The sequence below is a fragment of the Pleurodeles waltl genome, chromosome 12 (genome assembly GCF_031143425.1).
Source record: "Pleurodeles waltl isolate 20211129_DDA chromosome 12, aPleWal1.hap1.20221129, whole genome shotgun sequence".
In the NCBI taxonomy this organism is placed as follows: Eukaryota; Metazoa; Chordata; class Amphibia; order Caudata; family Salamandridae; genus Pleurodeles; species Pleurodeles waltl.
The window spans coordinates 526650355-526674554 of record NC_090451.1 but is presented as its reverse complement, the minus strand read 5'-3'; the positions used below and the strand labels follow the sequence as shown (position 1 = coordinate 526674554).

The window sequence follows — 24200 nt, the reverse complement described above, 5'->3', positions numbered from 1 at the left end:
AAAAAAAGGAAAAGAAGAGAAAACAGCCTATTATTACATGTCTGTCAGACACCCAAACTCTGTGTGGCCGCCCTTCGCGTTCAGTCAGCACAATAACCTCAAAACGTAGGTACAACGGGGACGGAAATCGGAGAAAGGATGATCTAAGTGTATGGGGCTCCCTAAAGCCTATACACACCATATTGGAACGGTCAAGTTGAAAAGAGTACCAAATAAGAGTAAGATAATCAGCAAAACCAATCAGCGCAATATTAGACTGGTCTCATGCCTCCGAACTAGAAGTGTCTGAAAATGTCACAAAACGTTTTTGGTAATGAAGTCCTCTGTTCACAAATCAACCTTTATCATCCTGTTAACAATATCTTCTTGACAGATAAGAGTGAGTCTCGTTTTTATTTTATTTCCGTTGTGCAACTATTCTGAATTAAGAAACTGGTTTTTTTTCTGTGCCGCTAAAGCTTCCTTAGAATTACTCAATGATTGGTCATCAAGGAGTTCTTGATGATTTCATAACTGGAGGATTTCAATTGAACCTCTACCAGGTGATCTAGAGCTTTAATCTTTTAAAAAGGGAGCTGGGCACCGTCACTACCATTACTGGACTTTTATTTAGCCGTTGTCTACTTTGGAGGCTCTTATGGATGATGCGAGATGAGGTTTACAGCAGGGGGCCAAGTTATGGCCTAGGTGCAAACCCATCTCTCCATCGGGAATTGGGGGCTTACCTTATATGCTCATGAGAGGAGAGCCAAGGGTGATTGCCTCTGGCACAGATAACCAGGTTCACATGTGAGGGGACCTTTGCTCCCAGTTTCAAGAGGCTTTTATTACAGAAATCTAAACTTGGTTGGACCTTCTCTTAATATTGGGTTACAGGGGAGTAGCCAGAAAAGTAAAATAACCCCCTTCCCCCACTTGGAACATTATAGCTGCTAATGAATAAGCGAACACGTGTTCTTGTCCCATGCTCCCAGGAGGAGCTAAAACAAGAGAGGAAGAGAAGCGCATACTCAAACTAAGCAATGGAGAGATTGCAAATGAGTGGCAATGCAAACAACTAATGATATGCAGTGGAAAGATATTACCCCACTTACTTGTAAACAATGTGGTTCGCACCACACACATGCACTGTGTAGGTGAGACCTTAGAGTGGCTCTGAAAGAACAAGCAGTGGTAGGACACTGGGCAAGGAAGAAGCACTTGGGTCCTGCTCCACTGAAGGAACAAATCTATGTGAAGAGGAAGTGAAGCAGGCACGCGCTGATCAAAGACAAGCGAGGTAATGAGGAACATGCAGCTAACAAATGGTAATAAATAAGCAGGCTCCAAGACACCCGGTAAATAAACAAAACGTCCAGCAAACAATAGTGCATGCCATTCTCTTCCGAGTCGTAAAATCAAGCACGTGGTTAAGACCTGGTAAGCAGGCAGAATTTATCAGTATGTTAAAAAAAAATATATAAACAAACTGGGCGGTGGTGAAGAAACGTCATCAGCAGACCGAATTTCATACTCTAATAGGTTAACAAATATCTGTTTGGTACTAAATCCAGCGACAGAGACACCCATATTCTATTAGGACAGACAGTCTAATAAAGTATACACATTTTGCACATTTCCATGAGGTACCTATGAAAGCTGAAGTCATCCCTTCAGTCTCACCGCACACTTTTGCTACCTACTTTTTTCTTATATTGTTAAACCACATTTTCGACATTACGACTAAGGTCACTGATATCCAACATCGGTCCGGGGGCCGGCTCCATGGCAGATTTTTAGGATAACCAGTGAGTGAGTATGTTCGGTTACATCCCTTGTAGGCAAGGTGTACCTTATTAAGTTATCCTGAAATGTTGGCACTGTTTCTACGTTGGACACCACTGGACTACTTGATATCCACCAGTATATTTAGGTACAAATATTGCATGCATTTGCCTACATTTCTGTTATCAGCAGAAGAATAAGACCGCTTGAGCTACCGCTTCCCCGATTAGCATAAAAGGCCATTAACACGGAGTGTTAACCACCACCGTTTTCATGAGCCAAGTGAGAGTATGCCTGCCCCAGCGCTATAATCTTGATGGATGCTGCAGCTCATAAACTTCACTGTTTCCGCCTAACCCCCGTGACCCCTTCCATCCAGAGATGACATTAGACGTAATTACAAGAATGGTTCCGAGTGCCCTCTATCCTTCAACAAGAGCTCATTGGCAATTCATTACTGTAATGCCATATGTCACGAACACCGACGTTTATTACAGTTTTCACAGCTGCGACTTCGCTTTCTTTAAGTAGCATAAAGATTTTATTTCAGGTGGAGAGAAAACCTGAGAAATGCCACTTCCTGCAGTGGTAGCACACCATAGTATCTGCCGCGACTGCACAATCGTGTGTTCCTGTGGTGGCACCCACCTAGACTCTCAGGCTGCTGGAGACTCAATACATCAGTGCCTAAGCAGGTATTCTCTGTAACAGATAGCAACTCCTGCTATTTTATGGAGAAACACGCCACACACACAACCCTGCCTCCCTTCCCTATATGAAGTGCACATTGTCCACAGCCATGCAGTGCATAACGCCAACAAACTGAAAGAGGCACAAAACATTAAAGTACACTATCTACCGCACATATTTAAATCGACTGTCTCCAAGCACAGTGAATAAGATGATAGAGGCAAAGGACACACAGCCCCCACGCTGATTACTGCAGGACCTCATGGTAACCCTTAGAAGACAAGCAAATAGCGCGCTCGGTGAGGGATTTAAGGTCTGTAAACATATAAATGATTCTCTATAATAACTTTACTGTAAAAAGAGCAGGCACTTAAGTCTATATGTATGTGGTCTCTGGTGCACCGAATCTTAAAAGGTTCAGGATAAATCCTCTAGAATGGGAATGGTGGTCTTCATCACAAGCGATTGTTCTAGGTATTGGACCCACACCTCGCTCTGCTGATGCGCTGCATATTCCAGTGGCACGGTGCGAGGCTCCTGTGTCTTCCCACCATACCCGTCGACAAAGATCCTTAACATTTTAGGGACGATATACCAGTATTAATATGGCAGACCGCAAGAACTCACTTCAATCGAATGCTGAGCACTTGGCCTTAGATACAAGTATAAACGGCCAATTCCTTCTCAACCTCCTGTGTAGCTTGGTTAGTAAACCGGCATTTGACTCATAGAATGGGATTTTAATTTGATGATGAGCCAGTCAAAAGTTATTTACATTTCTATAGAAACATTAAGGTTAGACAAAAAAAAGCACAAGAATGTGCAAAATAACAGTGAAATCATATTAAAGGAACGGTGAACTGTTAAGTCAATGTTTTACTAGAAGAGATCAGCTCTTCGTTTTCAATGGAGGTGGCATGGGCCTACAGTGAAACAAACGTGCTTAAGTCACATGACATGCCTGAGGTTTAGTGGAAGGAAAGGCTACGACTAAGCCGCTCTACTTCATGTAGCCGACTTCAGAGAAATAAGTCAAGTCAAATAAACTCAAATCAAAGCTGTATCAAAATCGGACAAAAGTCCAGACATACAAGTAGTGACTGGACGCAGCCAAACGTCTTTAGTCTGACCAGGATGCTAAGGGTTCTTGTACCTCATAATGGGGTCAAGAGCAACTTTAGGCTAACAGCACCAATATTGCATGGCCTATTGGTCTGACAAAAAAAACACCCAAATCCAATGATCTTCTGGGATACCATACTAACGGGGTAAGGCCCCAAATACAAAAAAAAGATAATATTTTTAACCACTGTTTGCAGTCAGAAAATTCCAACATATTTGTCCTACAACGGGCCCTACGTGTTACCCGGTCATCCCTAAACAACAAACTAATCCCCAACCAGAATAAACTATTGAGTTCACTAAATAGGCCATGTAAGCCCCCAGCAATGAGCTTAGGACCCATAGTGAAAGGAATGTCTGGTTGCTTAACCTCTTTCAGCATAGAAAAACCAAAAAACCGCAACGAGGCTTCGGACACTCATTTGTGAGTAGGTCAAGCACTGGTAGAGTCCCATGTTCATGCCAGACAAGGGCAAAGAGGTGATGAGGAAAGGTAAAAAGGTACTTGATCATGGTGCAGAACAGCATACGTACCAGGCAGTCACCTCTCAGGTGCAGGGATCACCTGCACCTAGCTGTCACTGTCTCTGCTGTCTATCTTTGGTGAGTAATGTCTTAAGGATTGCATGGTTCTTGGGACAGTGCCTCTGAGCTTAATGGTGGTCTCCACGCCAGGGTAAAATGATTGTGATAGTCTCTCTCTTGTCTCCTTCTCTCTGTCTCCTTCTCTCTCTTTGTCCATCTCTCTCTTTGTCCATCTCTCTCTTTGTCCATCTCTCTCTTTGTCCATCTCTCTCTTTGTCCATCTCTCTCTTTGTCTGCCTTTCTTTCTTGGCCTTTCTTTCTTGGCCTTTCTTTCTTGGCCTTTCTTTCTTGGCCTCTATCTCTCTCTCTGTCTCTATATCTATCTCTCTTTTTCTTTCTTTTTCTCTCTCTTTCTTTTTCTCTTTCTCTTTCTCTCTTTCGTGCAGGCCCACTAACAGTACCAGGCTCATGGAAATACTCCTGGTCCCAAAGCAGTTCTTCATTCTTTACGATCAAAATGGAATGATTCTATATATTGCTGAACTGGAAATTATTCCCTATATTCTCAGTTGATTGCTGTTGGGGAACTGGCCAAGCTAATCCGACCCATTGTATTGTTTCACACATTTGCTAACAGCCTATAAAGTTGGGTGCATCTTTGCTAACTTTTTCCCTACTTCGGTTGGTCACATATTTTACTCTCACAAATGACACATTAAAAGTGTATACTGTTCTAGAGCAGAGCACTACTTGCCCTTTGCATGCTGTGGGTGACCATAATCGCATTGTACGCCCCAAAACATGTAGGCTACTGCAACGCACGTCATATGGAGTGCATATGAGATCAGATAATGGCTTTAGAGGTTGTTTAAGGGTTAACTAGGGGAGGTTTAGGCTAGCTGTGATGTCCTAGAAGATGTCCTGGGACGTGTCGGCACGTAAGCCAGATTCTCCACAGGATTGCCCAGGTTCCATCAATTTCACAGACTTCTGCTCAGGACATGAGCGTATCTGCGTTGGAAAGGTTGATCATATTCCTCTGATTAGCATGAGGCTTCACAGCATTCCCTTCAATAGAAGTCCAAAGCAATAGCTTTCTAAATGATGCACGCTCCTACATTGGTGCAGAAAAGCTGCAACCAGAAAGTGTCCATGATGGTGGCCACTGCTTTCCAAAATAATCTTAATGAACTACAAGCAAGGACAGGAATAGTTGCTTTACACAACTTGGAGTAATGTTGAAGGCCACATCATTTCTGCTTCAGCATAATCTTTATTTCATTATCTGTCCAGTACTCTATCTTTCCCTCTGCTTCCTAAAATGCCTTACTAAACTAAGTGAAGAAGAAAGGTCTTCTATGAGCGTTACTAACGAACATAGTAGGTGTCAGAATGGCAAGGACAGAAGTCAACAGTTTGTCCAACAGTTCAAATAAAATTGACGGTTTTTTCGCATGGTGTGATTGAGGAGGGCATTGACCCCTTTAAGGCACGGATCATTGCAGTAATCCCATACATCTTGGAATTTGTTCTTGAGAGGAGTAGGTGGATGGTTCAGAAGGGAAAGAGATTCAAATGTGAGCCCACCAGTTCATTGTTTTAATGTTTCTAGTGATTACTGGTAAAGTGTATGAGGAAAAGCTGGCATCCAAGATGTGCCGGCAGTTTGTTTGGGCAAAGTTATTAGCTGATGCGAGAAAGGGAGGGTTTTTGTGGGGCTGTTCAAGCTTGTAAAATCTGGCGTTAAAATCTCCAAGACAGAGGTTCTGGCGTCCCAAAGCAATGGTCACTATAAAAGGCAGTTTATGAGAAGGTGGGGTGAACATTGGAATTATATAGATAAGGGACCAGAAACATTTGTGTGTGTGTGAAAAAAGCGTGAAGGGAGAGCTTAATGCTGAGAGCAAAAGGAAAAATTGAGTTTCTTCTCAATTTCAAAAGAATAAAACAATTACCAACCCACCTAATGTGTGAACAATAGCAAATTCCTACTGAAAATATGGCCCTTGCATGACATGAGAGGATTCTAAGAAGCATCACATGTCCTTGTGGAACACCAAACAATCGTAAATGGTACAGACAAAAAAGTTATAATATCCAAAGATAGTTTCAATGTAGTTATGTAATAATAAAGCACAATTATCAAACTTACACTTCCGTGCAAAAACAGGAAGCCTACATGCAGCGCCAAGTTCATAGTGCTAGAACCAGAGCACCCCTCAGGTCTTCACATACCAAGTCCCCCACCTTACACCAAACTAGACACGGAATTCAGTGCCTCAGGACCTCACAAAAGGGAGGAACAGAGTACACAAATGACTGAAACACTTTCTTTAGCCTTAATGAATCTTCATAGTTTTAATATAGCTCTTTAGGGAGAACTCAGACCCCAATATCTAAGCCTATGGCTATGATAACCTATCCAAAAGGAGGGATGAACTGCAGATACTTACAGAAAACCCTGCGCTGTAGGTATGAAATCACGATGAACTATGGGCTTCATTTCAAACATATTTTTATATTCTACATCAGATGTGCCATCTTGAAGAATGCAGGGTGCTAGAAAAACAAAGGAACAATGGAGCTTTTGCCTTCACAATCACTCTTGCATATGAAACTAAGTACTTTTCTGTAGTCCGGGTTAAATCGTTTATCCCACCATTACTACTTTGTCACCTGGAGAGTACTTTGTGGAGGCTCCTCCTCACAGTGGTGTAAAGATCCAAGATTATGGGGCTATGAATTAGGCAGAATATGTGGCAGTTGTATGTCAACTGGGAACCGTCGGCGGCCCAGGCGGGAAGCCACGAGGGGCCTGCATATAGACCAGAGTGAGGAGGCGGAATGACGGAGCGGCAGAGCTAACTGCCAGCGGCCGGGACTTGAAGATTGCACCCCCAGCCGCTGGCGAAGGCATGGCTCACATGCGGAAACACAACGGAGCGGGTGAGTCGTGTCTGCTGTGCCCATGTGGAACGGAGGGGTCTGTGGGGAGCACCTATTAGAGACTCCCGCGAAGGCCTGTTTGGGAAGCAACGGGCGAGACAGGATTGCATACTGTGCAAGGAACTGAGCGCTGAGAAGGTGGGCAACATTCTCTACAGTGGGGGTGCATATTCTTGAACAGGCCCATTCTTGAACTGTGGGCAGAAAGGAACACTAACTCCAGGGGCCACATCACGGTAACAGAGTGACTGCCTGACGAGGTGCTAGCTTGCTTATTCTGGAGGCGCCGCTGTGGTTACGGCCCTGGACTTCCTTACTATTCTTATACTAATGCATGAGCTCACAGTGCACTGCACGACCGTATGCTACTTAATGTCAGAGACTACACCCATAGCATCTTATTCGAACTTACACTAAGTTGCTACCCCGCCGCAATTAGATGAAATAGCAGAAGGGCCCATACCCTTCTTGATATCTGAAGTTATCTTAGCTGATGAACATTTTGCGGGGGACAAGAATCTGATAAGTCAGGGCACATGTGCTAAATTGACCTCCAGACAGGGTGCTGCTCAGAATTCTGTACTTGGGCCGAGCCCTCCAGTTGGAACCAAAGAAGTGAATGTCTCTCCTCCATACTTGTGCAACTGCCACGTACGCAGGTGACCTGATGGGGAAACCTAAAAACGTGAGGCAGGCTGCTCTGGCGACAGACAGCTCGGATGCGCAATTGCCATCATTAAACAATAGCACTCATGCCCTGCAACGGCTAGATGCTATCCTCCACAGCCACTCCTCCCAATTCGATAAAATTCTACAAGCCATATTAGATACTAAAACATCTTTGGAATCCAGGATCGATGCAGTGGCACAGGATGTTACCATACGCCGGGCAGATCATCGCAAATTATCTGGTAAAGTGGGGGAAACGGAATCTGAAATGGCGGCACTACGCCCATCTGTCCAGGATCTTCGATCACAGATGAAGCAATTAGCCACAGAAGTAGCAACATTACAACGAAGGGCGGAGGACACAGAGGGGCGCTCGAGGCGCAATAGTGTCCTCTTCATGGGGTTCCCAGAGAGGATAGAAGACCCCAGTGCAGAGCTGTTTTTGGAACAATAGCTAGCGTCTACGGTACTGCAAGACAAAGTCCTGAAAAAACAGAACTCGTTCTACGTGGTCAAACAAAGGCTCTGTGACAATAACCTAAAATACACATTGCTTTTTCCCGCGAGCCTGCGCGTGATTGATCACGCGAAAACACATATCTTTGCGAAACCTGAGAACGCTTGGACATGGTTTCATGCTAAGGGCCTAGCCCAACCCACTAATGAGGATGGTGGCGCAATGGTTATCCCGGAGGCCCAAACGAAAGCACCACCCGGGCTCTAGGCCCGGTCCCACCAGGGCGCAGGCTGCGGAAGAGCGGGCAAAAGCACTACTCGGGGCCACATAGCTCACGTCAAATCCTTTCACTATGCTTCAAACGTCAGACTAATTCTGAACAAAGGGACCACAGTAATTCAGCTGATACTTGCAATAACCCAATTATCACTCCCAATCGGCTGACAACTTATAACCATGATCATGTCCAACAGGTGCAAATGCAGGACCATTATCGGAGCACGGACTTTCAGGAACATGCATCGCGCACAAGCTTCGCCTAGACCGTGCAGCATGGAAAGACAAATGATAAGTGGACTGAGCTGCTTCTCATCTGACACAAGACTTACTTACTCCATGGTGGTTTGCTATGTTGGGGCACCTGTGGCCCGATGGCAGGGTCTCCAGCTCGGAGTCCCTGCTAGTAGCTGGAGGCCAGGGTTGAACATATACAACTTTTGCAACTGGAGAAGTTCTATTCTACATGTGTTTATTGTTTGCATTGCCGACATGGACCAGTGAATTCTGGTTGCCAAATGTGTTTTGTTTAGGCACGTAGCCACCTTCCATCTATTGTCAAGAAGACCACAAGACCGAACAATGTTGGGGGGTGGGGGGGAGAGAGACAAATAGGGTGGAGTTATCGAACACACTGCACATACACGTTCAAAACAGACAAAAACAGTAGGGTAGAGTCTTCACTTATTTCTCCATCTACGTGGTATGACCTCACATGAATACTCAACTTACACCATCTCTCCCTAATTAGAATATCATTATATGGAATGTAGGTGGTATGGCATCCTCATCTAAGAGACACAGCATCCAGGCATATCTAAAGCGTCAGAAGGCACACATAGCCAGGCTCCAAGAAACAGACCTAAGAGAGACTGAACTTACTAAACTCAATAGCAACTGGAGAGGGCAGACATATGGCACTACTGTATCTGCCAGAGGGGTGCTAATATGGGTGGCACCGGGCGTCCCATATGTGACGGAATGCATTCAAAGAGATCCTAACAGTAGGTACATGATCACAGAAGGTCTACCAGATGGAACGCCACTGACCCTGGTGGGTATATACGCTCCCAATTCCAACCAAGGGAAATATTTAAGTAAAATGACATCAGGCCTGTTTCGAGATCCATCGGGGGGGGGGGGGGGGGGATGGGGGGTGGGTGTGTGTGTGTGTGTGTGTGTGTGTGTGTGTGTGTGTGTGTGTGTGTGTGTGTGTGTGTGTGTGTGTGTGTGTGTGTGTGTGTGTGTGTGTGTGTGTGTGTGTGTGTGTGTGTGTGTGTGTGTGTGTGTGTGTGTGTGTGTGTGTGTGTGTGTGTGTGTGTGTGTGTGTGTGTGTGTGTGTGTGTGTGTGTGTGTGTGTGTGTGTGTGTAGAGGTTGGGGGGAGGATTTTAAGCCACTCCCCCAACATAATCCTGGACAGATCGCACCCATTACAAGGGGCAGTGTGCACGAGGACCTCCCAGATGTTCCAAACCTGGCGTGCGGAAAGGGGACTCCACAATGTGTGGCAGCCAGGCCTTTCTACTCCCCGTCCATGACTTACACACCAGAATGGATTTATTTCTAGGGTCCACAGCTTTCTTGCAGAAGTCAGTGGGCTCCGAATATTTAGCTCGCACCATATCTGATCACTGCTCGCTGAGGATGACACTACAATGGGGTAGACAATTACACGGGTCCCAACATGGTGACTGCAGGTAGAGGCATTGAAGGATTGCTCAGCTCACAAGGATGGGCGACTTTTTTGTAGAGAGTACACTACAGACGTTCGAAGAACTCAGGGAATCCAACGACATTCACGCAGGTTTATTTCTATCACACTGTGTGATCAGGAGACTCATACATAATACATGGAGGAATGGTGACGCGGAACCAATGATATCGCAAGCACTCACAATTATATTGTCCGACCCGGGGACCAGCAGGGCAATCTCCACACTATACATAACCTTGAACACAGCACCCTGTATGGGGGCGGACAACGCCCGCGCCCGATGGGAAGAGGTACTCCTGCAACCCTTGTCCCAGGGCTCATGGGCATCTGCATTATCAAGGGTTAAAGAGGTATCGCGTAACCCCAGGCTTCGATTCACCCAATTCAATTATTTGCACCAAGCCTATTTGTTCCCTTCCCGCATTAAACGTATGTTCCCGATGTCTGACCCTAAATGCCCGAGATGCGGCCTGAGCAAGGCTAGCTTCTACCACATGGTTTGGGAATGCTCCCTGCTACGGTCGTCCTGGAAGCAGGTGTCAGAGATCACAGCTGACATAACAGACCACGCTTTGACACCCACTCCCGAATCCTGTTTATTGGGGCTATGATACTGAAAACGCAGAAACAAACACCTCCACAGATTTATAGACATGGCATTTACCACTTTAAACGCCTCATCACCGTGGGCTGGAAGGCACCTTTGCCTCTTGACATCGCCAGATGGCTACACTCCCTGCTACAGCTAGCACAACAGAGGCAGAAGTACTAAGAGCGCTGATGCGCAGGGGCCTAGCACTAGGAGGAAGCGATATATGGAATAAATTCATCAGCAAACTAGAAGCTAAAAGCGACAACTGCCCCCCATGAACAACACATAGTTACACCCACATTTAAACGTGATAGTCTCTCCACTGCCGCCAAAAGTAGAACTAGACTGCGACCCCTTACAGGCCTGTAAATTGGTACTCTCTGTGCTGTGGTGTTACACTGAGAACACTTACCGTACGGGAGCGCCTCATGAGACTGTGCCCACCTTGCCATACGGCCTGAGGCTGTGGCTTACACTCATTTGTACTAACACTGATTAATATATGATTTCTCCTGCGTACGAGATAGGTCGAACAAACATCTCAGTATTGTAACATTTTGACTACACATGCCAGCAGCGGATCCTCATTTCATAAACTGTATATGATGTTTACATGTTAATAGATGCACTTGTGATGTAATGTGTATAATAAAGGGATACTAGTCCCGCGGCCACAATGACATTAACGGTGTCCCCCACAGTCCCACCCCTCGACCCCCCTTGGTTCTCGGGCAACCACCAAAGGAGCGATGTAAATGTAAATGTGTGGTCTTTGCTACTTCTCTTCTTCATTTTCTTTTTCTCTTTAGTTGTTGGATTTACATATATTATAAAACTCAATTAAAAAAAACTGGGAACCAAGATCAAGTAAACTCCAAAATAAATTACATGGATGAAATGAAAGATTGGAGCACAATAGGATTTTCAAATTGGGGGTGACCACTCCATTAGCTAACTTTAAACCTGTCCTATTTTATCACATTTTTTTTTTTTTAAAGTAAGATAATGGTATACTGCTTGCTAGCAACAAATTCTGCCCTTTGTTAGGAGCAACATTGGGTGGTTTATCTCAACCCTAAAATGTATTTTGTTAGAAAGCTCATTGTCAATCCTTGTGCCCCCTTTTAAATATCTTCTTTCCTCATCTTCAACAGTGGGTCCAACAAACGCCTGTGGGTAGGGCCACTGGAACTTCAGATTCAGTGGCTAATGCGGTTTCTTTCTACAAGTGTAAGGGTCTGCAGCATTTACCACAATCTACCTTCAGCATATTTCAATAATATTAATAAATCTAGGGTGGTGCTGGATAGGGGAGTGGTCACTCTCCTTTCCTTTGTCCAGTTTCGCGGCAGAGCAGGGACTGGGTGTCCATGGACTGGTACAAACCGGTTTATGCATGGAGGGCCCCAAATGTGCCCTTCAACGCATACCAGGCTACCCCTCCCAAGCCATGTAAAACCTATTTCCAAGGGGAGAGGGTGTTGCCTCCCTCTCCCACAGGAAATCATTTGTTCTGCCTTCCACTGCCTGAGCTGGTCAAGCAGCAGGAGGGAAGAAATGTGTCTGAGGGTGGCAGCAGCCAGGCTGCCCAGAAAATCCCAGAAGACTAATGGGAGCAATGCTGGGTGTCCTCTAAGGAGCCCCCAGAGTGCATAGAATCATACAACCAATACTGGCATCACTACTGGGGTATGATTTCGACATGTTTGATATCAGAGATGCTTAGGTTCGGAGTTACCATTATGTAGCTGGACACAGTGACTTGTGTCCAGTACATGGGTAAAATGATGACCCCCGCACTTACGAAGTCCAGTGTAGTGGAGCTGGAGTTTGTACGGGCACCTCTGCTCATGCAGGACTGCCCTCACTCACAAGTACCTGCACCCTGCCCTCTGTGCTAGCAGGGCCTGACATAGGGATGACTTACAGTGAACTGGTGCAGTGACCTGTTGTAAAAGGGTGAATGTATCTTTTCACCCAGGCTGCAATGGCAGGCCTGCAGACACATTTTGCATGGGCTCCCGTGGGTGGCACAATACATGCTGCAGCACATATGGGAACCCCTGGTGCCCCAATGCCCAGGTTACCTAAGTACCACATACTAGGGACTTATATGGGGGGTACCAGTATGCCAATTGTGGAGTGTGCAAAGTCCTACCCAACCACATTTAGAGTTCCTGGTTAGCAGAATACCAGTCAAAACACACCGACAGCAGGCAGAAAGTAGGGGTAACCATGCCAAAAAGAGGGTACTTTCCTAGAGTGCTTAAGCCTTGGGTGGTTTGGCACAAAGCAGTCAGATTTAACTTAGGCGGCAAGTTATAAGGTATTTATGCAGCACTCAAACAGCAGGGCAAGCTGCATGCTGGATCCGAAGCAGGGCTCTACGCAACGGGTTGCTGAAGAGTAGGGTCCCGGTGCGATAGTCAATGAAGGCAGAAATCTCAAAGAGGGCAAAGTCTGTGCCAAGGAAAGTCACAAAGTTGATGGGTTGCTGCTCTGCATCAGTCCCCATAAAGCCATCTAAGTTCAGACTTAAAAAAATTCTGAAAGTTAGATCATCTTCAGGGGGACATATCAGCAAGATGAATCTGACCGGAGATTCAACATGGACAGCTTCGGCTCAATGGTGGTCTCGGTCGCATGCCTTTTTTTTTTTTTCCTCAGAAAAAGTTGGCAAAAAGTTTTAAAGTGTTAGCTTTTGCAGTTTAGGTAGGAGGAGTACACCAACACCAGCTAAAGGTCCAGGACTTGATAGACACCACTAGAGGGTTAAGACCCACTTCAGCAGATGTCCGCTGCAAAGTCGAGGGCAGGTCCAGTAGACTCTGGTCAGCTAGGCAGTTGCAGGGAGAGACGCCTCTGGAAGCTCTTCGCGCCCCTGTAGCTAGTTCAAACATGAAGTCAGCCTACTGACCCTTGGAGTCACTTCTGGGGTCCTGGGTTCAAGGCAAGGAGGTCCAGTCAGGTTCTTCAGCAGGGCAGTCCTTCTGATCCATACAGGTCAAGGAATGTTTGAGAGGATGTCTGTGGGGTCCAATTTTATGCCCAGCACCAGCCTGTTGGATAAGGGCAATGCTTTGTTCATCTCCTAAATAAGCTCTAATCAGTTCATCTATCCCACTTGGTTTGGTGCCATCCTGACCAGAGAGACAGTGGACAGGCAGGCCCAAGTGTGAGCTGCATCTGCTAATGACAGAGTGGGCATCCTTTTATGTCAGGAAGCGGCTGGGTACAGCCCTCCAGGATACCCTTTGAAGCTCAAGCCGTCAAGCTGAGGCTGGATAGAGCAGCCAAGGCCATCCTTCTCAGGAGAGGAATAACCCTCCCAACATCCTTTGTCACTCCTCCAGGGGAGCCATCAGAGGTGAGGTGACTCTGGATACTGGCAGAAAGGCTCATTTGGCTTAGGCAGGAAAATAACAACCTTTTAAAAGGTGTCATGTTCAAAATAATAATATAAAATCCAACTTTACCATTAAGTTGGATTTTAAAATAATATGAAAATGAGTCTTTGAATCATTTTCCAATCTACTCCCAAAATGAAGTAAAGCATTTTAAGGCACTGCCACAGTGAAAAATGACTTTGGAGGTTTTTCATTGCTCGTACATGTAAAACTTTAAAGATACATATTAAATACAATGCACTCTGCCCTATGGGCATTTGTGGCTTACCTTGGGTAGAACTTAAAAGTGCTGTAGGAAGCCGACTCCGTATATACTGCATCAAAATGAGATATAGTGTGCAGAGAGTCCAGGGGTTCCCCAGAGGCTTAACAAAGTCTAAAGTAGTTAGTACTAAGGATCCCTTTTGTGTTACGGTTGGTCGAGCAGGTAGGCTTATCAGAGAGTAGTGCAAAGCATTTGTTGTACACACACACAGACAATAGAAGAAGCACACACTCAATGACTTAACTCCAGACCAATTGTTTTTATATAGAAAAAATATATATTTTGTTAATTTATTTCTAGAACAAGATTCAAGTTACAGGTAAGTACGTCAATAAATACGTATTTCACATAGGAATCAATATTCATATTCCTTTGATTGGAATCGGTAAGTTGGAAAGTTTTTTAATAAATGCCAATCTGTTTTAAAAGTTGCAATTTTCAGAAACAGTTCCGGCGGGGGAAGAAAAGTTAGTAAATTTTACAAGTAATTACACAACCTATAGTTCCAGTCTCCCTGGGTAAGGAAGTCCACAGATTAGTGTTCTAGTTAACCCCAAACTCCTACCACCAGCAACATGGGCCAGCTGGGTGCACAGCTCAAAGTTGAGGCAAATTTAACTTGGGCTCCTATGGAGACTGGGGGCACTCTGTTTCAGATCTGCTGGCAGGTAAGTACCCACGTCCTCAGAGGACAGACCTGGGGGGTTTAGAGGAGCACCCGGGGAGGGCACCACAGGTAAACACCCAACACACACCCTCAGCGGCACAGGGGGGTGCGGAGCGCAGGGTGCTTCACATAGAATTGGGCTTCCAATGCTTTCAGGTGAGGGGACCCCAGGGGTCACTTAGATGCTGCAGGCTGAGTCCAGGGGGGTCAGGAGAACCACAGGCCGGACAAGTAGGAGAGTCACCTGCTGAACGTTGCTGCCCCAGCGGTCAGGTTCTCCATGGCCTAGGGGCTGCGGGTGCAGTGTACCTTTTGGTGTTAGGTATCTTTGTCCAGAGCTTTCACTTTCAGGGGTGTCTTCTGGATTCACACTACAGGTGTTGTTGTGGGGGACAGAAGAGCTCCGCCCAGGGTGGGCACTTGCTTGGAATTGCCTGGGGATCCTCTCTAGCCGGTTGGGCCACCTGGACACGGGTCGTGGGCGTCGGGTGCAGAGTGGTCAGGACTGGAGGATCCAGGGAGTCTCATGAGTCCTTAGATGTTGTTTCTTTTTGGTCAGGGCCGCTGTCCACAGGTGTTCTTGGTCTACTGTGATGCAGGCAGTCCTCTGGAAGCTTGACAGAGGTCACTGGAATCGCAGGATGCGTTGCCTTCTTTTTGCAGGTTCTCTGAAGCAGGAAGCAGGCTGGTAGGGCTGGGACCAAGTCACTTTTCATCTTCCTCCTTCTCTGCTGAAGTTTCAGCTTAGCAGTCCTTTCTCCTTGTGAGGTCGCCAGGAACCTGATGAACTGGGTTCAGGAGAGCCCTTAAATCCTGGATTTAGGGGTGTTGCAGGGGCCAGTGGGCAGTAGCCAATTGCTACTGTCCCTGAGGGTGGCTACACCCTTTTGTCCACTCCCTTTGGAGAGGAGGACACAAACCTAAACCTATTGGGCCCTGTCCTCCAAACTAAGATGGAGGATTCTGCAGGGAGGGGGGGGGGGCACCTCAGCTCTGGATACCTTAGGGGTCGTCCTAGCTGAGGTGGTCACTCCGCCCTGCTTTCCTTAATTTTCCCACCGGACGTGCCACTGAAAGTTGGGCTTTGTCCGGGGGGCGGGCAACTCCACGAGCTGGAGTTCCCTGGGACACTGTAACAAGAGGCTATGAGCCTCTGAGGCTCACCGCCAGCTGTTACAGTTCCTGCAGGGGGGAGGTGTGAAGCACCTCCACCCAGGATAGGCTTTGTTTCTGGCCACGGAGAGCACAAAGGCTCTCACCCCATGTGGTCAGAAACTTGTGTGAAAGTGGCAGGCTGGCACAGACTGGTCAGTCCTGCACTAGCAGTTTGGCTAACATACAGGGGGCATCTCTAAGATGCCCTCTGGGTGCATTTTCTAATAAATCCCACAAGGACATCAGTGTAGGTTTATTGTGCTGAGAAGTTTGACAGCAAACTTTGCATTGTGGAGCTGTAGAGCTTGTAATGACAAACTCCCAGACCATATATTCAATATGGCTACACTGCACTTACAATGTTTAAGAACTGACGGGCACTGTAGGGTCATATTGCTCATGCAGCTAGGCCCTCACCTGTGGTACAGTGCACCCTGCCTTAGGGCTGTAAGGTCTGCAAAGGGGTGACTTACCTATGCCACAGGCTGTGGTTTGTGGGCATCACACCATGAGAGGGTAGTGTGCATGTGTTTGGTGAGGGGTCATTCAGGATGGCATAATACATGCTGCAGCCATTGAGGACCTTCCCTGGCCACAGTGCCCTTGGTACCATGGGTACCTTTTACAAGGGACTTAACTGTGTGCCATGGGTGTGCCAATTGTGGAAACAAAGGTACAGTTTTAGAGAAAGAACACTGGAGCTGGGGCCTGGTTAGCAGGGTCTCAGCACACTCTCAAAGTTGGCATCAATATCAGGCAAAAAGTGTGTTGGGGGGGGGGGGGGGGGGGTTAACCATGCCGACAAGGGCACTTTCCCACAAGTACTAAAAATAAAGGTTTAGGCCTGGCAATGTTTATTTTGCCCAGTCGAAATGGCAGTTTAAAATTAAAAGTGCACATACAGCCTGCGAGCACAAAGGCATGTTTACAGGGCAGCTTTAGTGGGTGGCACAATGAAGGTTGCAGCCTACTTGTGGCATTTAATTTATAGACCCAAGGTACATATAATACCATATACTAGGAAGTATATTAAATGTGAAAATTAGGGGTATGCCAATGTTAGCATATTTTAAATAGGAGTGCACAAGTAATTTACCACTGGTTAGCAAGGGCAAAGAGCACAGAGTCCTGTGGCCAACAAAAAAAAAAACGGTTCAGCAACAGAAGTGAAAATCCTGAGACCCTGCACAAAAGGGAAACTTCGAACAGGAACATACCAGTGTGATCATGCTTAAAGGTGTAACACAGGCACTGTAGTCCTGGTTAGCATGTTTGAAGTGCAGAGTTCTAAAACCAGCAACTATATAGGGTCCAACAAACGGCAAAAACCTGGGGTGACTACACAGAAAAATTCATGTTTTCATACAGTTTTTACAGTTTTGCCCATGCGTACTGATAGACATTCATGCAACTGGCAAACAGAAAGCAAGACCTCAGCATCTTTAAAGAATCACTGACAAAGAAAACCAAACAGAAAATACAAATTGAAACTAGGTCAAATATTTCCCCCAAAGAGATTGCTCCTCTTCAGTAAACACACATTTAGAGTCAGCCACCTTCACACAAACACAAATATCAGAGACATCCCGAATGGGTACGTGCATGCACTGCCGCCTCTCAATATCGCTTTTTTAAGCAACTGTCCCGCACCGTGAAGTTTTATTAAACATAACCAAAGGAAAACGTTCAACATGCACCCACTGACATCAAAATACAGACACCAAATAATCTCACAAATACAAAAAGCATGTTAGCATTTCCCCCGGAGGGCTTGGTCTATGACTACATTTCAGAGAATAGGCACAGTCTCTAGGGGAAGCAGGTATATTGGGAATTAGCTAAAGATCTGTGTTTGTTGACAAAAGACTTTGGCAGAGATAGCAGCGACATCTTGACAAAAACAAAATATAAAGAAGAGCTAATCTAATAAGATTTTACCTCTGCCTTTGGTCCCATGGTTCTCAAATGGGAGTATATCAAGCGTACATATGGGTCAGAAAATACAGGTGTTAAGATCAATGATTATGCAAACAAGCATGTGATATATAAATCTACCTAATCACATTATAAATAAAAAAAATTAAAAAACTTTAATTTGTTTTAGACGGACAACACAGATCTAACACTCCACTCAAAATCCGTGTAAAAAACTTTCAGGAAAGTCACTCAGGTCAGTCCTCAGAATTTCACAAGTGCAGTATCAATAGTCCGATGTTACTGTCAAAAACATTACCGAGTGGCCCGACTGCCTGTTCCTAACAAAGGGGAGCAAGAAGTATGTAATGCTATGCCACAACCACCCAAAAAATAAAATTAAAAAATACAACAACTCAACCCTTCACCATTTAGGCCTGAGCCCGAGGGAAGCCACTAGAGCATCCTCCACTCGCGCCTCAGCATCCTGAGCGTCATGCCGAGCCACCCTCTTCGCAGCCTGCTGACCGGTAGGGAGAAGCATGAGGGTCATCTGGACGGCAGGGCCTGCCTCCCAACGCCCACCCCAGGGACTGGCAGCAGCAGCCAGAAGAGAGTCACCGTATCGAGCCTCTCCCATTGCGGACTCGTATCAGACACCCCAGCGCCATCTGGACAGCGGAAGGCTGCAGTTCTTCTACGGTTATTTTGTCCTGCAACGCATGCATCGGAAACTATTAGCGGCAGCCTCAAAGGGCTCCCCGCAGGGACCCTCCTTCACTGGAGAACTAGAGAAAGCCAGGAATGTAGCGGGGCTGCACCTCTGGGGAGCGGCACCCCGTTCACTGCTCTCAGACCATCTAATCCCTTGATATCTGCCTCAGCATCCCAGACATGGCAGTTGATAGTCCTGGATTTAGAGCGCAGGAACGATGAGCATTGTTTTGCCTGCATATCATCGGAGGGATCCTGAGAAAGACGTATGCCCTAATCAAATAGCAGGAGGGCTCTGTACTGAGACTGTGGCGAATCCACCCACCCTCCGCAGTGCATTTCATGGCTGGTTGGGGATAAAGTGGTGGGGAGGCTCACCTGCAGCCTCTCACTCGACCCCCAAGCCCTTGAATATTACTAAGTAGCACCCCACTTGCTTGGTTGGGACAGATGCAGTGGCCTTGTGGAGGCTCGCGCCCCACTGCGCAGCAACCCTGACACACTGTAATCAACCTTAGTCTAGCAGAACTGTGGCTCCCCGTTGCCCTGGTAACAACGTTATTCACTCGTTTGTTTACTGGCAACATGAAGATAGTAAAGCAAAGACCCACCAAAAGTGGTGTGAACGGGTAAGATGACTGCTGCCCATCTCTACCCTTCCACATGGCGCTTCTCTGACCACCATGCAGGATTAGGGGGAAAGCTACGATGAGCTACTGCGGGCTATTAAGGGTGTGAAAACCACCCTGGAGCCTCAATTACATGTGTTGGTAATCCATATGGGCCTCTTGCAAGCTGAGCAAGCTAACCTCAGAGATATGGTGGAGGTGAATTAGTATACTCTAGTGGGAACGTGCTCAATACTGATGGAAATGCAGTTCCACAATAAAACCCTACAAACAGAAGTCTCCTAACTCCGTAATAGAGCTGAGGATGAGTCAGGGCGGTCTCGCCAAAACATTTGATTGGTGGGTCTCCCGGAGGGAGTCGAAGGCCCCAATATGGAACTGTTCCTAGAGGACTGGCTTCTTCATGAGGTACTGGGCGGTAAACGATCTACTTTCCTTTAGCATAAAGAGCCCACAGAGTCCGAGGTATAGCTACCTCCGAATCCAGATGGAACACATTAAACAAACTCCAGTTATGGTTTACATTTGGATCTAGGCTTGTTATTGTCCTGACCAAGGAGAGGGAGCTGAGGATTTTGCTTTGGGTTTAAATTCTGTAGACCCGCATCATCAGGTTCTAAAAGTTGCTTTTGGGGGGCTGGAACTACCTGGGAACCAAAGTATATTGGCCTGTGGGGGAGGTACGAGTTGGCTCAGAGACTCACTATGACAATGCGCCTATTCACACACTTACCTACATACAACATTATCGTCCTGGAAGGTCCAGGGAATGGCCACTGGATAGATTTTCCGACCTGCAGTGTAGATGAACCACATCACATGCCTACAAAAAAAACGCACATGACTGCCCCAGAACTCTGAAAACTGCAGAGTAGACGGAGAGGCCAAATTGTTGCCACCTCTTACTGTGGATACACTGTGGTGGGGGGCAATATCCTAATCTGTGTGGTTCCAAGAGTACCACTAACAACGAACAGCATGGTGGTAGATTGAGGGTAGATAGTGGTGGAGGGGACGCTAGATGGGGCTCTGATCACCTTGCTGGCACTTTATGCACCTAACAGTAACCAGCAATAATTCTTAACAAGCCTCATGCCCACACTGATACACGACCTGACATCACCTAGTGTAAGGGGAGAGGGATTTCAATATGTCCACCTTATCACCTTGGACAGGTCATTCATTCCCTCTGCTGCAGGGGAACATGGATGACCAGGAAAGGGCAAGCCTTAAGGAACTAGCTTACGAATGGACAATTGATTAACATATGGTGCTCTAAGCATCCCGATGCAAGGGAGTACTAATTTTTCTCCCCTATTCACCAACTACATACCAGAATAGACTAGCTATTATGCAACTCCAACATGGCATCCCAAGTTGTAGCTACTGAGTACCTAGGCCGCTCACTTCCCGATGACAAATCTCTTAAAATTACAATACAGTGGGGCATACAACAGCCACAAGATACAGCTGCAAATTGTACTCTCCAGCTCTACAAAACAGGATTTTTAGTGACATCTTGTTTACACACATCACCAATTAATTCATTGAAAATTAAGAGAACGCTAACAGGACAGGGGTCAAGTTGGACACTTTTAAAGCTGTTACACAGGGCCTGTGCATCAAAACCTCATACGGGGTAAAACATACTGTGGACACAGATACTGAAACGTGAACATGTCATACAGGAGGTGGAGATAAGGGCAGGAATTGACGCAGAGAACAACAAGGTGTCCTCCATCAGAAGGAAACATAGGGCAGTGGTTGCTAGACTCTAAGTTAGACTATGCAGAACATGTGGTTAGGCAACACACAGAAGGGGTTTAGGGCTGTATGTGTACTAACATGGCTCCTGAAGTTGGAGGTCCCTAGAGGCCCCTTGACCACTAACATCCCAGGGAGGGACATGTACTGAGCATGCAAGCCAATATTACTCGGGTCTTCTTTGATTACTACACCTCGCTCTACAGATTGAAGGTGGACTGTGAGGACCCCTCACTACGAAAGTACTTGATTGATGATCCCTTGCCTCTAACAGCACCATACCTTGGACAAGGCACTCTCCTTTAGAGAAAAATCAGTCTTGCGACTGACCAAGTAGCACAACACAAACATCCTGAGATGAACAGACTCCCAGCAGAATTCTATTCAGCCTACTGCATGACCCTCACACCAAAATTACACAAGATGTACCATAGGGCATGGGTGTCCTCCCAACGACCCTGTGGGAAAAATGATTGTTGCCCTACCCAAACTGGGTAAGGACACATTGAAGACATGGTCTTACTGACCTCTATCCCTCCTAAACACTGCATAAAAGATCTTAGGAACGGTCATTGTGAATAGATTGCTATCCTCCCTCACCACACTGGTCCACTAAGACCAGAATGGTTTCATCCCAAGAAGATAAACATTCCTAAATATAAGGTGCCTCTTTTGGCTGATGGAAGAAAACCCACAAATGCGCCTGCCATGCACAGCTCTTTCTCTCGATATCAAGAAGGCTTTTGACACTCTGGGTTGGCCTTACTTCATTTAAATGCTGAGGAGACTGGGATTGGGCCAGGAGAAGTGTGTTAGATAGCCCTGCTCTATACCTTAACACTAGTGTGAAAGCATACAATTAAAGAAATCTCTGCTTGTTTGAGATACACAGAGGCACCAGACAGGGGTGCCCACTGTCAATCTTTTCGCTCTGGCTATGGAGCCCATAGCGGGCCTCTTTCATCTGCAGGGCCTGCAGTGGGGGGATCCTTAGTAGTAACGCCTGGGAAGTCACCTTGCTATACACTGATGATGCACTTGTGTAGCTCAGATGCGGGTAGAGATCTCCCATGAGTAATGAAGGCATTAAAGGACATTGGAAAGGCATCAGGCCTTCAGCTTAACTTGATGAAATCTGGTTTGTTCCAGATGCGAAAACTCACGCAAGCACAGCGGGAGGCATTGCCTAACTTGTGGATGGAATGGCACCCGGTCACTTTTCGATACCTGGGCGTGAACATCTACCACTCAGAGGATTACTTTATACAAGGGAACCTGGGGGTAGTTGTAGTTGGCATACACAGCTCTTTGGCATTCTGGTGCTCCTTGCTGTTATCGTCAATGGGCAGGGTGGCAATAGCCAAAATGCTGGCACTACCTAGGTTATTGTATCACTTACCAGCCCTTCCGGTCAACATGCCCAAGTGCTTCTTCAGATAATTAGACTCTTTCATCTTTGACCTATCTTTGGGATCTGGTCGAAAGAGGGTAGAGCCAAGTAAATTATACACCGATGTGGAAAGGAGGGGAGGGGGGGGCGGCAAGGGGGATTGCGTACGCCAAAGTACGATCTCTATTATGCAGCGGCCAGACTGCACATATTCACAGACTTAGAGACGGTGTAATAATAAACTGGGTGATGGATCCCCAGCAGGCCACTTTACACCCCGGTTGGCTGACTTGGACCACCAAGTGCTGCTGGCACATCTATCCAACGTAACCACCTCCGATGCTTCACTCACCCAGTTTCCTGCTATGAGCACCCCTGTTCCTTTGCACAGTTGGGTGTGCACCATAATTTCAGATCATGGAGAGATGCTGGCCCCACCAAACTGTGAAACCTCTATGTACATAAAAGTCTACTGACTTCAGACTTCCAAGAACTTCAGGAACAGTATGGCACAGAAGAAGGACAATTCTTGTACTACAATGTGCTATCCAAATCAATAGGACTACTGCAGGGGCCAGAGCGTGTGGAGCCCCAGCCTTACTAGCCCCTGCAGACCCTACTTACCCATGGGAATGCAAGATGGGCCATCATGGTGCAGTATAAAGCACTACTAGACACCCACATTTCCCAATTTACCCACTCTAAAGGGCAAATGGGCAACCACAACAGGCCAATACCTCACAGATCTACAATGGGCCACAGCACTTAAGTAAGCAAAGTATCAGGAACACCGGATTGAAGTATACCCAATTTAATTACTTATATCAGACCTACCTTACACCCATGCACATACATTGTGTGTTCCTGACTATAGCCCCTGGATCGCCACGAAGTTCACATGAGTAGGCAAACTTTTACCATATGTTGTGAACCTGCCCCAACATTGGGCAATTCTAGGGAGTGGTAACATTGACTTTGTCGGACATTACTGGACGTACATTGCTGTGTTTACTAGGGATCACATCATGTACGTACAAGAACAAGTATGCCATTACATTTATTTCCTTGGTATATGTGTTAGCAAGATACTGTATCACCATGACCTGGAAGTCCCCAGATGCACCTTCCGTGCAGGTTTGGCTAGGGAATCTGTTTAAGTGGATGATGGCAGAAGTCACAACCTGGCACTTGCTACCTACACAACAGAGAGACTGTCCACTCAATGCTTGGGACACACACCTGGAACAGCTGGCAGCTAAGACACAATAGGCATCCGAAAGGGAAGCAAGCTATGGGCAAATAACTAATCTCCCCATGCCTACACTTCAGTGCCTTGAGACCCTCACAGGTGATTTGCTGCACATTACAAATCCTGGCTCATTTATTTATGTTATTTTTTTTATCCCACAGGATCGTAGTCCCACTGACCATTACCCCTTCCGTGACACACATGCATGCAACATATGTCTCTTAGTTCCTGATCCTTGCCATCCTTTGCCCCCTCCCGTCGACACAGGCCTAAGGCTGTGAGATCATTCT

General features: G+C 46.4%; 1 protein-coding gene across 2 annotated transcripts in view; it reads right to left on the bottom strand.

The window, feature by feature from the left end:
• HYDIN (HYDIN axonemal central pair apparatus protein) overlaps positions 1–24200 on the bottom strand; it is a 2122366-nt gene that overhangs the window by 2061615 nt on the left and 36551 nt on the right. The window lies entirely within an intron of this gene.